This window comes from Symphalangus syndactylus, chromosome 9 (assembly GCF_028878055.3).
Source record: "Symphalangus syndactylus isolate Jambi chromosome 9, NHGRI_mSymSyn1-v2.1_pri, whole genome shotgun sequence".
Taxonomy (NCBI): domain Eukaryota; kingdom Metazoa; phylum Chordata; class Mammalia; order Primates; family Hylobatidae; genus Symphalangus; species Symphalangus syndactylus.
The window spans coordinates 72565076-72582841 of NC_072431.2; the positions used below are offsets into that span (position 1 = coordinate 72565076).

The 17766-nt window shown below is 45.6% G+C and overlaps 1 non-coding gene across 1 annotated transcript; it reads left to right on the forward strand.

Moving 5' to 3' along the window:
• Nucleotides 1-16307: 16307 nt before the first annotated feature.
• On the forward strand, nucleotides 16308-16411 carry LOC129490837 (U6 spliceosomal RNA). The gene has a single exon (XR_008660327.1). It is a non-coding gene; the product is annotated as a U6 spliceosomal RNA (small nuclear RNA).
• The last annotated feature ends 1355 nt before the right edge of the window (nucleotides 16412-17766 follow it).

Here is a 17766-nt window from a genome sequence, read left to right on the forward strand (position 1 = left end):
TGATCACTGCAATTACTCCCATGGCAGCTGTAGAGCAATTTAACAGGATAATAGTGAATAAGATAAATTACACTTCAGATTCTTAATGGATTGATGTGCAAAAGTATGTAAGGGAAGATGGGGGTGGGAGAGGAGTGCCTTTCAAATTTCTGCACACAGTAATAAAATAGGGAACTGGGCCATTGTAGCCATTACTCCTAGGGATTAGTCATCTAGTAACAACCTCTGGGGCTCAGTGGTGAGTAGAACATCCTGTTTATTATAGACAACGAATTGGGTTAATTCTCTTGTTTGTGTGCCTCTGTGGAGGGGGTGGAAATTCTAGGTGATCTGCTAATTGTCTGATTTAGAATACTCCTCTTTCTACTAAAGAATTAGTATCTTTGGTGTGAAAATAGGGAGGCAGACCAGTTTTACAAATAGCTACTGGCCAGGAGAATAAGTTTCTGCCAGGTGAGTGGTTAAAAAAAGGCAGACTGGAAAAATAACTGTGGGATGGTGAGTATTTCTTATTTACAAGGCTAACATAAGTTCTCCCCATGTGTTGGGGATGGAAGAGGGGATGGATTGGTTAAGAAGTGAGTACTATGCTTGCTTTGAGTGTCCCTCGATTTGTGTTTAGGGGAGAAAAGTGAGGATGTGGTTATATGGGTAAGGGGTGGGCCCAGGGAAGGGGCCCAAGGAAGGAAATTCAGGAGACTTGACTGCAGTTCCATCCTTATGGACATTCCTTGGCACCTGGTCACATTGTGGATGCCTCACCATCTACTGGGTATTGATTTTTCTTTTTTTTCTTTTTCTTTTTTTTTTTTTTTAAGACAGAGTTTCACTCTTGTTGCTTAGGCTGGAGTGCAATGGCGCAATCTTGGCTCACCGCAACCTCCACCTCCTGGGTTCAAGTGATTCTCCTGCCTCAGCCTCCTGAGTAGCTAGGATTACAGGCATGCGCCAACACACCCAGCTAATTTTGTATTTTTTCTAGAGACAGTGTTTCTCCATGTTGGTCAGACTGGTCTCAAACTCTCAACCTCAGGTGATCTGTCTGCCTCAGCCTCCCAAAGTGCTGGGATTGCAGACATGAGCCACCTCGCCTAGCCAATCATGATTTTAAAAAACCACCATAGCCTAGTTAATGATGTTTAATAGCTCATCACCATCACCACGAATCATTGTGCACACTCGCTATATCAGAGGCTCTAAACTACCCAATTTTTTTTTTTTTTTTTAGATTGAGTTTTGCTCTGTTGCCCAAGCTGGAGTACAGTGGCACAATCTCTGCTCACTGCAACCTCTGCCTCCTGGGTTCAAGGGATTCTCATGCCTCAATCTCCCAAGCAGCTGAGATTACAGGTATCCACCACCACACCCAGCTAATTATTGTATTTTTAAGTAGAGACAGGGTTTTACATTGTCAGCCAGGCTGGTCTCAAACTCCTGACCTCAAGTGATCTGCCCGCCTCAGCCTCTCAAAGTGCTGGGATTATAGGTGTGAGCCACCATGCCCAGCCTAAACTGTCCAATTTTAAAGGGATAATTGGGAAAACAATTGTTTAAAAAGGAAATGGAGTTGCCATGACTGCGGTTAGCAGTGTGAAGACCCTAGAAAACCTGTGTGAACTCCTGGGGGTTCACAGTCTACTGCCTGTTCAAGAGCCTTAGAAAACCAGAAGCCTTAGGAGACCAGGTTCTGAAAGCTTCCAGGGCTGTATAAACTTCTACATTAAGTTCCATGATGCCTGATGAGCAGTCCCACGTTTCCACAGTAGACACGCTATTGCTGCCTCCTTCCTTATCATGAAAAGAGCATAAGATGCAGATAATACCTGAAGCAGGAAAACAAAGGGAAGACACTGAACTTGTCACCTACCTTTGGGTGCCCCTCATGCTTCGTGTGTCCCATTGAGCCTCACTTACCAGTGACATAGGGAATGGTCCCTTTGCTCTCCACTTTCCCTGTGGCTGCCTGGAGGTAGGGGAGGCAGATCGTACCACTTGCCGACATTATGTTGCTGTGGATTCGTTGGAGCGACAGGAACAGGAAATTTTCCTGGTGGTGTATGTGTCACTGGGGCTGACGGGTACTTTTTAATCTTCTCACTGGCCTCTGTGATTCTGTGACCCTGGTTATTACATGTTCATAAAGTGTCAGCTTATTTGAAAGTGATACTCTTATCTTCTATTTAAACATTGCCAAGAACCATCACACTTTTTTCTTAATTGAAACATTTTTGTATTTTTTATTTTTTGGAGACAAGGGTCTTTGCTCTTTCCTACAGACATGAAGGGACTCATAGTCCTTCCCCTACAGTATGTCTTTAATTTAATAATATGTCAATGAAGGGTCATGTCTGAATGAATTATAGAAGTTCAGGACCTAAAAAAGGAAGGTCCCAGAAACCGGGCTTTGGTTTATTTCTACTACTACACTTGCTATTGAAACCAAGCAGACAACTTCATTTCTCTTGGATTCAGCTTTCTCATGTGTCAGAATGGGAAAGGAAGGGAGGCATTGGGATAAGTGTCATTCCACCGTCTGTACTTCTAATCTGGCTAACACACGTGTGAAAAATACTTAGATCTGTTGACAGCAGTTTCCTGGAATGCTGTCTTGAACGATTCTGAGGAGGTTTAGCAAGAAAGTGTGTTTCAGTTGATTGGGTGTATCTGTCATGGAGAAGGAAGTAAGGAGTGGGGAGCACTTGCAGCATTCCCGGGCATTCCTGTCCATTATCTCAATACCTGGTGCTGACGTTTCCTGTCCCTTATCAGGAATCCTGACTACTCTGTGTCTGATGTCTTGAACTTACTAAGTACTGCTTAGTTGCATCATAGACACCACCTGTCTTTGAACAGCTACCCTGTCTCTTGATGAGAATGCAAAGGCTGCTAGGGGCCACTGCTGTATGGAATGGCCTTCAGTCATCTCTGCTTAGAACACAGAGGTCATTTTGACTAATAACATAACTCTCCTTTTGATTGAAAGTATTAAAATGGGTAGGGCATGATGGCTCATGCCTGTAATCCCAGCACTTTGGGAGGCTGAGGCAGATGGATCACTTGAGGTCAGGAGATTGAGACCATCCTGGCTAACATGGTGAAACCTCATCTCTACTAAAAATACAAAAAATTAGCTGGGTGTGGCAACGTGTGACTGTAGTCCCAGCTACTTGGGAGGCTGAGGCAGGAGAATTGCTTGAACCCAGGAGGTGGAGACTACAGTGAGCTGAGATGGCACCACTGCACTCTAGCCTGGGCAAGAGAGCAAGACTCCATCTCAAAAAAAAAAAAAATAAAGGTTAAAGTATTCCTCCTGAAAGTACTTATCTTTTAGGCTTGTTCTTCAGATTTGCCCAATATCCTAAGCACAATGCCTTCAATATGAAGTGAATATTGCTCGATTGTAGGGAACTTGTTCATAATGTACTTGAGAATGCAGATACAAATAAAAGAATGTCTGTGTCAAATTTTATCTTCTACAAATTATGTTCTTTTGCACTTTCAGCTCAAGCTCTTGGACTCACTGAGGCAGTAAAAGTACCATATTCTGTGTTTGAATCAAACCCCAAGTTCCTGTATGTAGAAGGCTTGCCAGACAGGATTCCCTTTCCAAGACCTACCTGGTTTGGAATTCCATGACTTGAAAGGATCATCTGTGGAGTAATAAAACCAAGTTTGTTGTTAAAAAGTAAGTTCCAGGCCAGGTATAGTGGCTCACACCTGTAATCCCAGCACTTTGGGAGGCCAAGGCAGGCGAATCACCTGAGGTCAGGAATTCAAGACCAGCCTGGCCAACATCTCTACTAAAAATGTAAAAAATTAGCCAGGCATGGTGGCTGGTGCCTGTATTCCCAGCTACTTGGGAGGCTGAAGCAGGAGAATCACTTGAAGCTGGGAGGCAGAGGCTGCAGTGAGCCAAGATCATAGCACTGTATTCCAGCCTGGGCGACAGAGTGAGACTCTGCCTCAACAACAACAACATTAAAAAAGTAAGTTCTGTTTGCCACTGTAGTCATTTCTGGAATTAAAACAATAAAATGGTATTTCTACTAAAATGTTTTTCTAGCTAGAGGTGACAGGCGTGGCTGTAAGTCCTTGATGGAAAAGCCTGGCTCTGAGCTGCAGTCCTGGCACTCTCCATTGCCCCTGCAGTCCCCCATCCTGTGCTCAGCTGTCTTCATCAGTGCAAGAATAGTGACCACTGCCTCCCTGGTGTTGAGAGGCACCATGGTGAGAGGCACTGTGGTGGCTCACAGGATGCCTAAGTACTTGAATGAAGTCTAATTTGCTGGGTTTTAGCTGCTCTGATATTCCTGGGTCAATCTTGTGAGTGACTAAATATTGATGATTGAGTTTCTTTTCTTTTCTTTTTTGTTTTTTTGAGACAGAGTTTCAGTCTTGTTGCCCAGGCTGGAATGCAATGGCTTGATCTCGACTCATTGCAAACTTCGCTTCCTGGGTTCAAGTGATTCTCTTGCCTCAGCCTCCCAAGTAGCTGGGATTACAGGCATGCACCACCATGCCTGGCTAATTTTTGTGTTTTTAGTAGAGACAGCTAATTTTTCTGTTTTTAATAGAGACAGGGTTTCACCAAGTTGGTCAGGCTGGTCTCGAACTCCTGACCTCGGGTGACCCACCCGCCTCAGCCTCCAAAAGTGCTGGGATTACAGGCATGAGACACCGCACCTGGCCTGATGTGATGGTTGAGTTTCTTATTATATCTACATTTCTGTAGAATTTTAGTGGCTGAAGAAAGTATACTAGTGTTAATTTTCTTTTTCATGAAAGAAGTAATTTACTCTTCATATAATTACTTGCCAGTCGTGGGAAGGAAAAGTCAGGGTTTTTGTCCACAATGATAGAAATTATTGTTACGTTACAGGATGATTCTGCGAGCGCCTTTAGGGAAAAACACTGGTCATATCACGACTGTTTTACTAGCTGTGAGACCACCATTGTACTGGCTACCATAACATTTTTTGGTTTTCTTTCTAGACCTGAACTAGTTATTTCCTGCTCGCCTCCTGGAATGGCTAATAAAATAAACACTAAAGGCAAGAGATTACCTGTACTTCCTATTATATTTCACTGCATTAAGGCATCCTTTCTCAGCATTCCTTAAATCACACAGAATCATTAGCCACTCTCTTTGTGGAACTTGCAGTTAGTTTCTTGGCTTTTTAAGGTATTTTATTTAATGGACCTCTTTTTCTTTCTTTTTTTTAAAAAAAATTTATTGGAAATGTCACATTTGCAATCCCACTTCATTCATGTTTCCATGGCTTTGTTGAGCCCCCGTGGAGGATTACACTACAAGTTTAATTCTGCAGGTTCCTTTGAAAAGAGCCAAACTGAATAAATTTTAATACTCTGCTCTTATAAAGCATCTCCTTCTGTATTTTTTCCTACAATATACTAAAGTAATTCTGTGCTTATTTTTCAGCTTCGCAGTCCCCAAAAAGACCATGAAGCCCTGAGAGTAATGGAAAGGTTCCTGATATTGAGGTCACTGGAAGGTAAGGGCCAGTCCTTGGCGTGTTTCTGTTGATTCTCCAGTTTAATAGTTATGTCAATTCACTAGCTACATGTGTATACAGATGAAGGTAACCAAATTAGTTTTACGTGTGAACAGCTGCCTGTGATAAAGCTAAATTTCTGAATGTCTTTAATTAATTTAATTTCTGAATGTCTTTAATTAATTAATTAATCAATCAGAGATCTCTCCTCTACACGAGGTGCCATCCTTTCCTGAAGGAGCTCATTGTAAAGTGCATGAGGTGTTCCTTTTTTTTTTTTTTTTTGAGACAGAGTTTCACTCTTCTTGTCCTGGCTAGAGTGCAGTGGCGCTATCTTGGCTCACAGCAACCTCTGCCTCCTGAGTTCAAGTGATTCTTTTGCCTCAGCCTCCCGAGTAGCTGGGATTACAGGTGCCCACCACCACACCCAGCTAATTTTGTATTTTTAGTAGAGACAGGGTTTCTCCATGTTGGTCAGGCTGGTCTCGAACTCCTGACCTCAGGTGATCCGTCTGCCTCGGCCTCCCAAAGTGCTGGGATTACAGGCATGAGCCACTGTGCCTGGCCAAGGTGTTCCTTTTGGTAAAAAGACACACTCCATGACCACACAGACCTAAGCCTGAATTTATAAAGATTTGAACAAGGTGAACAATGACACTGTGTAGAAGGGAGGTTAATTCCAAGGTGACTGGAACTTTATGAAGTTCCTGTCACACTTAAATTAGGCCTTGCTGGAAGAGGAGAATGTCACCAGGGAGAGGCAAAGCTACTCCTGATAGAAGGAATAGCATGAGCAAAAGTGCAGATTAAGAAGTCCAGATAATGAAGACAATCTCATTCTAGGGAGCATATTTTATTCCAACTATATCTGCTGTCTCAAAAACTTTAGAGTCAGAAAAAGTCCTGGGACCAGCTGGTTCTAGGGTCACAGTAGTTGTACTCTAAAGCAACTGGTCCATACTGTCTTCAATTGATATATTGGTGAGGGAAGCAACTGAAGAAGTAATGACTCCAACGCTTCACCAGGATAGTGAGATGAGAGGCCACCACAAAGATCAAGATGTTCAGAAGGAAAGGCAGGACAGTGAGAAGACAAGCTGTCCTGAAGCCAAGTAACACAGGCTTAGGTTGAGTGGTGGAGGAGAAGGTGTTTCATAGCATGGTGACACATTCTGCAAAAGCACTGAGTGCTGCACAAGACAGTGGTGTGAGCCTCCGCAAGGAGAGAGTGCCAGGTCAGCGAGCCCTGGGGGAATACAGTCTCCTTTAAAATATTCTGGACAGAGGACAGCAGCTAGCAAAGTGAGTCTGATTTCTACTCTTCTCCCCTCCTAACTCTAGTATAAAGTGACATTGTATATGCTGGTGCTCTGATCTCAGTCTGTGGATATTAGATATTAAGATTGGGGAGAAAATAAAACAGCCAGTTAATGTGCACCATTTTTACAGGCACTGTCAGTAGCATATAAGAAATAGCATGTTTCTCAAAAGTAAATTAGTTCATAGTAGTCAGTTGGCACATTCAGCATGTACTTCTATGAGATTTTTTTGGTATCTTTAAACTCTTCATTCATTAATCCTGTTAACCCAAAGCTTATTTAATAACATAAGCTCTTGGTTATGAACTAGATGTTAGGAACAATAGAGAAATGTAGAGCTAATGTAATGAGTTAAAAGGATTGGGGCTGTAGGAATAATGTTACCAGGAATAACTTGAGGATTGTTTGCTACTGTAGCTAGCTATGATTTTCCAAATAGGGAGGTGCCTGTTTTTCTCACATAAAAGTAATTGTGCAGGTAGGCTGAGGCTGACATTGGTTCAGTTGCTTAAACATAGTTAAGACTGGCTTCCCTGTGCTTCTCTTCCCTCTCTTTTCTGGTGCATGATGACCAAGAGAGCTCCTGTCATCATGTCTGCATCCAATTAAAAGTAAAGAAAATGCAGCATGAGCCCTGCCTGCACCCATGGTCAGGAAAAGCAAGAGGCTTTTTCTGAATTCTAGCAGAATTTTGCATAAGCCTCTTGGTTTTAAAAAAGATGAATTTTAAAATAATAAAATAAAATAAAGCACAAACTCTGAGGCCAAAGTGATAGGATTTAAATCTGTGCTCTGCCACTTAGGAAAATTACTTAAATTCTCTGTTGTTTAGGTTGCACACCTGTAAAATGGCAGGAGGAAAATAATATTTGACTCATGATTTTTAAAATTTGAGATGTTATTTCTTTAATAAACAGCTGCTATCATTTCAGAACACTTGCTATTTAGGCACTTAGGAATTTTTCACTAGAAGGAATGTAAAGAAAGACGATGGGCATTTGTAATGGATTTAACACTCATCATTTGACTGCCTGATTGACCCCCAGAGCTGTGATTTTACTCATGAATTTTTCAGAAGTCCCTTAGCTAGCAATGAGCCTAACCAGCCTCCCACTGTCACCATTCAGTGCTCTTTTGTTCTTCTCTGTTTCCCCTCAAACTTGTTTACCCTCACACAGTGATAAAAACTTGCATTTCTTTTCTTTCCTTTTTAGAGACAGGGTCTTGCTCTGTCACTCAGGCTGTAGTGCAGTGGTGTGATCATGGCTTGCTGTAGCTTCAAACTCCTGGGCTCAAGCAATACTCCCACCTCAGCCTCCCAGGTAGCTGGAACTACAGACGTACACCACCATGCAAAGCTAAATTTTTTATTTTTTGTTGTGGAGATGGGATAGTGCTGTGTTTCCCAGGATGGTCTCAAACTCCTAGCCTCAAGTGATCCTCCTGCCTCAGCCTCCCAAATTGCTGGGATTATAGGCAGGTATGAGCCACCTGTACCTGGCCCCCTATTTCCTTTTTTTAAATAACAACTTTATTGAAATATACTTCACATACCATAAATTCATTCATCAAAGTGTGCAATTCAGTGGTTTTTATAATATTCACGGAGCTGTGCATCTATCATCACAATCCATTTTAGAAGCTTTCATTACCCTGTAGAGAAATCCACACGTCTTAGCCACTAGGTTCTACTCCCCCCATCCCCCCGTGTTCGCATAGGCAACCACTGATCTATTTTCTGTCACTATAGATTTGCCTAATCTGGACCTTTGTTTTCTTCTTTTTTTTGAGATGGAGTCTTGCTCTGTCATCTAGGCTGGAGTGCAATGGTGCGATCTCAGCTCACTGCAATCTCTGCCTCCTGGGTTCAAGCAGTTCTTCTGCCTCAGTCTTCTGAGTAGCTGGGATTATGGGCGCCTGCCACCACGTCTAGCTAATTATTGTATTTTTAGTAGAGACAGGCTTTCACCATGTTGGTCAGGCTGGTCTCAAACTCCTGACCTCATGATCTGCCTGCCTCGGCCTCCCAAAGTGGAATTACAGGTGTGAGCCACCGCACCCAGCTTGGACCTTTTATATAAATAGGATTGTGCAATGTGTGATCGTTTGTGGCTGGCTTTTTTTTCCCTCTTAGCACAGTGTTTTCAGGGTTCCTTCCTCTCATAGCATGTGTCAGTATTTCATCCTTCTATGGCTGAATAATATTCCATGGTAGAGACACACCATTTATGTGTGTTTTGTTTATTCATCAGTTGTTTATTCATCAGTTGTTTTTGTTTATTCATCAGTTGATGAACATTTGGGTTGTTAACATGTATTGGCCACTGTGAATAATGCTGCTATGAAGATTCATTTATAAGTTTTTGTGTGGACATATATTTTTATTTCTCTGGGATATATACCTAGGAGAGAAATTGTTGCATTCTATGATACTGTACATTTAGCCTTTTGAGAAACTGTTTTCCAAAGTGGTTACACCAGTCAGGTGCAGTGACTCACACCTGTAATCCCAGCTACATGAGAGGCTGAGGTGGGAGGATCACTTGAGCCTACAAGTTAAAAGAGACCAGCCTAGGCAAGATAGTGAGATCCTATCTCGATTTTTTTAAAAATCAAATTAAAATGACAAGAAAGAAACACCCAAACAAAGTGGTTAAACAATTTTATGTTCCCAACAATAATGTATGTGGGTTCCAATTTCTTCACATTTTCACCAGTATTTCTTTTTTTGAGACAGGATCTCGCTGTGTCGCCCAGGCAGGAGTGCAGTGGTGCGATCATGGCTCACTGCAGCCTCGAACTCTCAGACCCTTGCGATCCTTTTACCTCAGCCTCTTGAGCAGTTGGGACTATAGTCACAAGCCACCACACTCAGCTAATTTTTTTATTTTTAGTAGAGACAGGGTTTCACTATGTCACTCAGGCTGGGTATCGAACTCCTGGACCCAAGTCATCCAACTGCCTTGGCCTCCCAAACTGCTGGGATTATAGGAGTGAACCACCATGCCTGGTCCTCTATCTCTTTTCTCTCTTCCTTTTTTCCTTGGTAGATTGAAATGTGTCATGTACCAGCTATCCATCCAACGACTGCCCATCAGTTCAAAATTCACCCTTCACTGCCTGCTCTGCAAACATAGACGTGGGTTCCTTTCATGCTTCCTCTGTCAGCTGGTGCATTATTAAATGCTGTCAGTACATTGTGCTAGAGGGACTTTGTAACAGGCTGTTCTTTCTGATTGTAGTGTGTCAATCTCCACAGCCAATGAGCTTGTACAGCACTGGGCTCCTGCCCTGCATGGTGCTCAGCAGCACCCAGTGACCAGCAGTTTCTCTGCACCTACGTGGGTGGTTTTGTAGTGAGACAACTGTTCATTAATAGCTTAATCTAGCACCATAGGAGGCGGATTTTCAGCAAATTCCAGAGGGCAGATTGCTAGCATGTTCCACCATGTGGTAATGCAGCAATTCTGCCATTGAATTACCCATGACTGTGCCCTCTCCAAGGGTGGCTGGATCTCAGCCCTAGTGAGGAGTCCCTTCCTTGGTCACTCTATCTCATCATAGGGATAGTAGGGGCAGTTACTGTTCATTGTATCAGCTGGTCCTATACTTTTTTTTTTTTTTTTTGAGACAGGGTCTCCCTCTGTTGCCCAGGCTAAAGCACAGTGATGAAATCACAGCTCACTGTAGCCATGACTTCCCTGGCTCAAACAATACTCCCACCTCAGCCTCCTAAGTAGCTAGGACTACAGGTGTGCACCACCACACCTGGCTATTTTTTTTTTCTTTGGTACAGACAGGGTCTCGCTGTGTTTCCCAGGCTGGTCTCAAACTCCTGGCCTGAAGCAATCCTCCTGCCTTGGCTTTTCATATTACTGGAATTATAAGCATGAGCCACCATGCCTGGCGTCTGATAGTCCTATGTTCTCTAGAGTTCTTTTTACTTTTTGGTAGCCAATCTCTTATTATGCTGTTACCCTGTTATAATGAATAATTCTCTGTATTAAATTTTACCACTTTAAACTTTTGAGTGGCTTTTGTCTCCTGATTGGACTCTAATATGCTAAGAAGGGTCCCTGGAGATAGACTCACACAGATGGGATTTGGGCATAGGTTTGGTTATCCAAGGGACCGTGCTGAGCTCCTTGCCAATGGGAAATGGGATGCTGGTGATTTCCAGGAAGTGACCTCACAGTTTTCTTGGGGGACTTTACTGGTCCTTCTTCAGGAAACCCTCTCCTTACCCCCATCATCACTCTTTCACTCTCATCTTTACTCATCTTTAGCGTCAGCCGAGATGTCTCACCCCACTCTCTATGACGCAACAAGAAGCCCCTGGGGAGCGTTTCAGTCCCACTCTGTACTTCTGTCATGTGCTCATCACAGTCTGGTAAGTGCTGGCATACAATTCCTAGATTAGTCCATTTTGCATTGCTATAAGGAAACACCTGAGGCTGGGTACTTTATAAAGAAAAACAGTTTATTTGGCTCACAGTTCTGCAGACTATACAAGTAGCATGGTGCCAGACTGGGCACAGTGGCCCACACCTGTAATCCCAGCACTTTGGGACGCTGAGGCAGGAGGATTGCTTGAGCCCAGAAGTTTGAAACCAGCCTGGGAAACATGGTGAGACATTGTCTCTACTAAAAATAAAAAAAAAAAATCAGCCAGGCATGGTGGTGCACTGATGCATGCGTATGGTCCCAGCTACTTGAAGATCTCTAGCCCAGGAGGTCAGGGTCGCAGTGAGCCATAATTACACCACTGCTCTCTAACCTGAGTGTCAGAGTGAGACCCTGTCTCAGAAAAAAAAACCATAGTGCCAGCGTCTGCTGGTGAGGACCTCAGGAGGTTTCCACTCATGGTAGAAGGTGAAGGAGGAGCTGGCACGTCACTTGGTGAGAAGACGGAGCAAGGGACAGGGGAGGAGGTGCTAGGCTCTTTAAACAGTCAGCTCTCACATGAACTAGTAGAGAGAGAACTCACTCATTACCATGGGGAGGGCACTAAGCCATTCATGAGGGATCTGCCCCCATGACCCACACACCTCCCACCAGGCACCACCTCCAACATTAGGGATTTAATTTCAATATGAGAATTGGAGGAGACAAACATTCAAACTATATCAATTTCCTGCTACCCTATAAGCTCTGTGAGAGCAGAAACTCTTATACCTTGTTCACTGCTGTTTCCTGGGCACCTATTATAGTGCCTGGTATGTAGTAGGTGCTCAAGAAATATTTGTTAGAGCCTGATGTGTTGGCTCAAGCCTGTAATTCCAGCACTTTGGGAGGAGGGGGCCAGGGGATTGCTTGTGCCCAGGAGTTGAAGACCAACCTGGGCAACTTAGTGAGACCCTGTCCCTAGAAAAAATAATAAACTGGTTGGGTGCAGTGGCTCGTGCCTGTGATCCCAGCAGTTTGGGAGGCTGATGTGGGTGGATCACCTGAGGTCAGGAGCTCAAGGCCAGCCTGGCCAACACGGTGAAACCCCGTTTCTACTAAAAATACAAAAATTAGCCAGGCATGGTGGCATACACCTGTAATCCTAGCTACCTGAGAGGCTGAGGCAGGCGAATTGCTAGAACCTGGGAGTTGGAGGTTGCAGTAAGCTGAGATCGCCCCACTGCACTCCAGCCTGGGTGACAGGGTGAGACTTTGTCTCAACAACCAAAAAAAAAAAAGAAAGAAAGAAAAAAGAAAAAATAGTATACTTAACCAGGTGTGGTGGTACATGCCTGTAATCCCAACTACTTGGGAGGCTGAGGTGGGAGGATTACTTGAGCCCAGAAGATGGAAGCTGCAGTGAGCCATAACCACCCCACTGTACTTCAGCCTGTGTGACAGAGGGGGACTCTGTCTCAAAAAAAGTAAAAAAAAAAAAAAAAAAAGTGAACAAGAAAAGGTGTCAGGAGAGTACCGTGAATGTGGGTCATGTCAGTAGAGTGTAGGGACTCGGGCAGGAGCGGCTGCACCCCAAGAGTAGGTTGGTGGAGACCAGGTCATTCATCCTAAGCAGTTTGCCTTGTAGCATGTAGATCAAATATCCCACGTTGGCTGCTGGTGACTGAACTGGACTTCCTGTTTCTGTGTTTGGTTTGACCATCACAGTGTTGAAGAACTGTTGAAGTGAATACCTTGCAGTTTGCTACAGTTTCCCCCACTCTCCCACATTACTCCAGCCTCCTTCCCTCATGTAGGTTGCCTGACCCACTGATACCTGTGTTTGCTATCCCTGCAGATGGGTGGGTAGGAGGCAATTTAAGGAGGAAGATTTAATATATGAGTTATAGAAAGATAAATAGACTGGGCACAGTGGCTAAAGCCTATAATCCCAGCACTTTGGGAGGTCAAGGCGGGAGGATTAGTTTGACCCAGGAGTTCAAGACCAGCCTGGGCCACATAGTGAGAACCCCCTCTCTACAAAAAATTAAAAAATTAGCCAGGCATGGTGGCATGCACCTACAATCCCAGCTACTCAGGAGGCTGAAGTGAGAGGATAGCTTGAGTCCAAGAATTGAAAGCCTCAGTGAGCCATGATCTTGCCACCGTACTCCAGCCTGGGTGATAGAGTGAGAGACGCTATCTCAGAAAAAAAAAGCAAGAGAGAGATAAATAGATCTAGCATTGGTGGGAGTGTGCTTTTGAGTGCTCTTTAGGAGAAAATTTTATTTTAACATTTTTTCTTCTTTAAACTTTTTATATTCTCTTTTCTTTCTTTCTTTTTTTTTTTTTTTGAGATGGAGTTTTGCTCTGTAACCCAGGCTGGAGTACAATGGCACGGTCTCAGCTCACTGCAACCTCCGCCCCCTGGGTTCAAGCGATTCTCCTGCCTCAGCCTTCTGAGTAGCTGAGACTACAGGCCCGTGCCACCATACCCAGCTAATTTTTGTATTTTTAGTACAGACAGGGTTTCTCCATGTTGGCCAGGCTGGTCTTGAACTCCTGACCTTGTTATCCACCTGTCTCGGCCCCCCAGAGTGCTGGGATTAGAGGCGTGAGCCACTGTGCCTGGCCAAATTTTTTGTATTCTAGCAAACCATTTCTTCAACAAGGAGAAATTAATTTCATCCAAAGAGCCCTAGGAGCAGGGCAGACTTAGAAAATCAGAGGCACTGTAGTCAGTTTGAGCAGCTTATATCTTTGGACCTCTAAGTTGGCCAGCATCAGTCTGGGTCCATTCTCTCCTCTTTAATTTCTCGAATACAAAGTGCCCTGCTGGAATCTGAAGTCGGATATGCAGTAGATCAGCAGTGACTCGGCAGCTTAGTATGTTTTGAGGCCTTATGCTAGGAAATGTGCGGGATACAAAATGTAAGGAAAGGCTGGAATAGAGCATCTCCTGGGGAAACAAGAGCCAGAGATATGGTGTTGCCCCATGGAGACAGCCAGCTGGTGTTTGGCAGTGCTTTGTGGAAAGGCCGTACTTTGGTAAGGTCTCTACAATGTGGAATGTGGCCTACAATATTATAGGCCCCCAAACTCCAGTTTTTTGTTTGTTTGTTTGTTTTTTTAAGACAGAGTCTCGCTCTGTCACCTATGCTGGAGCGCAGTGGTGCGATCTCGGCTCACTGCAACCTCCACCTCCCGGGTTCAACTGATTTTCCTGCCTCAGCCTCCTGAGTAGCTGGGATTACACATGTCCACCACCACACCCAGCTAATTTTTGTATTTTTAGTAGAGATGGGGTTTCACCATGTTAGCCAGGCTGGTCTCAAACTCCTGACCTCAGGTGGTCCACTGCCTCGGCCTCCCAAAGTGCTGGGATTACAGGTGTGAGCCACTGTGCCTGGCCAAACTCCAGTTTTTCATGTTCCCTGCATAGGTCAGGGTCGTAGGGAGTGATTCATTCTAGCAGAACTCCCTCGATTTTAAGGCAGGTATTCTATTTATTAATTGACAAAGGAGGCATATTTCTCCCTTGGTAATATAAAGATTTAGGTCCTTTTCCCAGGGACTCTGTTTCTACCGTGAGGGTTCTTGAAAAACTAAGCAGAGTATGAGGAAAAGACTGTGAACAAGCTTGCTGGTCCCTCCCTGTCCTACAAAAGAGCATACCTCTTCTGTAACCAGAAGACCCTTTTCTTTAGTCAAGGCTGGACAGACTGAGATGAGGGGGTGTCTGTGTGTCTGCGTGCGTGCGTGGGTGTGTGTGCATGCGTGGGGGTGTGTGTGTGTATGTATGTATGTGTATGTTGAGACAGGGTCTCACTCTGTCACCCAGGCTGGAGTGCAGTGGTGAGATCAGAGCTCACTTCATCTTCCACTTCTGCAGCTTCCACTTTCATCCTCCCACTTCTGCAGCTTCCACTTTCATCCTTCCACTTCAGCCTGCAGAGTAGCTGGGACTATAGGAATGTGCCACCGCACCCAGCTCATTTTCTAATTTTTTGTAGAGATGAGGTTTCACTGTGTTGCCTAGGCTGGTCTTGAACTCCTGGCCTCATGGGATCCTCCTGCCTTAGTCTCCCAATGGGCTGGGATTATAGGTATGGGCCACCTCAGCTGACCTGCGATGATTTTTCAACAATGTGATTCCTCTTTTACAGAACCACCTAAGCTGAAGATTCCCTTGAGAACAAGGGCTAGCCTGTGATTTCGTGACCTTTCTTCCATTTGTGATTCTTGCCAAGTGGAATTTAAGTGACCTTTTATCAAGATGGATAAACCCAACTTTCCTAGTGCCGGAATATAGAAAATGGATGGATAAGTAAGTCCCACTCAGCACCCATAGCCCAGGCATGGGGACCTCAACACACCTGGGTCCCAGACATCACCTTTCATTGTGAGTAGCTCAGAGATGACATTCTTGGTTGTCAAGTACCCACTGGCAATAGTTTATATAACAGCAAGTGAAGGAATAAATAGTCACCAAAACATTTTCTGTTCCCAATTCCAGCATTAATTGGATTAGATAGTTATCTTATGAAGAATTTTCATATACCACAGTCCTGACCATATCTTCAAGTCAACAGAAAAATTCTATTAAACAGCCAACCTTCTGTCTCACTCTGTTGCTCAGACTGGAATGCAGTGCTGCAATTATGGCTCACTGCAGGCTCAAGCAATCCTCCTGACTCAGCCTCACAAGTAGCTGGGACTACAGGTGCTTGTCACCACACCTCACTAATTTTCTCATTTTATATATATATATATCAATACCACAGGACTAACTGGAAAACTTGAGTATGTGTGGATTTTGGTATACATAGAAATGGAGGAGCTGGAGCCAATTCCCCCATATACCAAGGGACAAATTGTATCTGTTTTTACAATTATTCTGTAGGATACATTATGTTCCATGAAAATGGTAATTTTTAATGACAATTTTTAATTGAGTGGAATTACCATAAAAATAATAAAAGTAGCAGCTAATATTTACTGAACTGTTATGAGATGCCTATAAATACCATAGATTCTTAAATTCCCCATAACTCTTCCTTATTTCACTTAACCACTCTATCTTAAATTACTCATGCTTGCTTCGGTAGCACATATACTAAAGTTGGAACAATAGAGAGATTGGCATGGCCTCTGTGCAAGAATGACATGCAAATTTGTGAAGCATTCCATATTTCTTTTAAAAAGAGAAAAAATACTCCGAGATTTTCACTGTCTTTGTGCGTATGACCTTTTGTTTAGGTTGAATTATATCCAAAGATGCCTGCCTGCCTGCCTGCCTTCCTTCCTTCCTTCCTTCCTTCCTTCCTTCCTTCCTTCCTTCCTTCCTTCCTCCCTCCCTCCCTCCCTCCCTCCCTCCCTTCCTTCCTTCCTTCCCTTTCTCCCTTTCCCTCTCTGGCCCAGGCTACAATCTACTCCGCTTGCTGCTGCCCGCGCCGCGGACTGCCTGGGACTGCCTGCACGCGCGACCACTCCCTGCCTTTTCTCCTTTCGCTGCAGGCACGCGTTCGCCATCTTGGCCACGCTGGTCGCCAGCTCCTGACGCCGAGTGTTCTGCCCGCCTCAGCTTCCCGAGGTACTGGGACTACAGACGGAGTCTCGCTCACCCAGTGCTCGGTGTTGCCCGGGCTGGAGTGCGGTGGCGTGGTCTGGCCTCGCGGCAGCCTCTGCCCCCCAGCCGCCTGCCTTGGCCTACCAGGGTGCTGGGATTGCAGCCCCTGCCCGGCCGCCGCCCCATCTGGGAGGTGGGGAGCGCCTCTGCCCGGCCGCCCCATCTGGGAAGTGAGGAGCGCCTCTGCCCGGCCACCCACCGTCTGGGAAGTGAGGAGCGCCTCTGCCCGGCCACCCACCGTCTGGGAAGTGAGGAGCGCCTCTGCCCGGCCACCCACCGTCTGGGAAGTGAGGAGCGCCTCTGCCCGGCCACCCACCGTCTGGGAAGTGAGGAGCGCCTCTGCCCGGCCACCCACCGTCTGGGAAGTGAGGAGCGCCTCTGCCCGGCCACCCACCGTCTGGGAAGTGAGGAGCGCCTCTGCCCGGCCGCCCCGTCTGAGAAGTGAGGAGCACCTCTGCCCGGCCACCCATCGTCTGGGAAGTGAGGAGCGCCTCTGCCCGGCCTCCCATCGTCTGGGAGGTGAGGAGCGCCTCTGCCCGGCCGCCCCGTCCGGGAGGAAGTGAGGAGCGCCTCTGCCCGGCTGCCCCGTCCGGGAAGAAGTGAGGAGCACCTCTGCCCGGCCGCCCCGTCCGGGAAGAAATGAGGAGCGCCTCTGCCCGGCCGCCCCGTCCGGGAAGAAGTGAGGAGCGCCTCTGCCCGGCCGCCCCATCTGGGAAGAAGTGAGGAGCGCCTCTGCCCGGCCACCCATCGTCTGGGAAGTGAGGAGCGCCTCTGCCCGGCCTCCCATCGTCTGGGAGGTGAGGAGCGCCTCTGCCCGGCCGCCCCGTCCGGGAAGAAATGAGCGCCTCTGCCCGGCCGCCCCGTCCGGGAAGAAATGAGGAGAGCCTCTGCCCGGCCGCCCCGTCCGGGAAGAAGTGAGGAG